Here is a 448-nt window from a genome sequence, read left to right on the forward strand (position 1 = left end):
ACTCTCTACTGCAAAGACGGTCAACACAAATCTAAGAACACATATAAAAGGTCAGTGTGGTAAAGAAGTATTTCACTGATTGATAACCTTTACATAAAACTGGGCTGTCTATGCCAAAGAAATACACAATCTTGTGTGGAAAACATGCAAAAAAGTAAGAAATTAGGAAGGGGGCAAACACTTTTTCACACCACTGTATTTACTCTTGGCTTGCAAAGCTCACAGGTAAAGCCGTGGTTTTGTCAGTTGGGCTAGTCAACATCATGTGTTTGCTTAAATGCAAACGTTGGTATTTTTTTAACTTGAACTGTATTTTCCCAGGGTTTTTTTGCGGGGGTCTAAGTGGCTAATGGAGAAAACAATTTTTGAAATTAGTCCAATGTTGAGAAAGCTGCAGCAGCAGAACAGGCTGCAATGTAGGCCTAATCCCTATGGGCAATTGTGCACC

Source organism: Epinephelus moara, chromosome 9 (assembly GCF_006386435.1).
Source record: "Epinephelus moara isolate mb chromosome 9, YSFRI_EMoa_1.0, whole genome shotgun sequence".
Lineage (NCBI taxonomy): Eukaryota > Metazoa > Chordata > Actinopteri > Perciformes > Serranidae > Epinephelus > Epinephelus moara.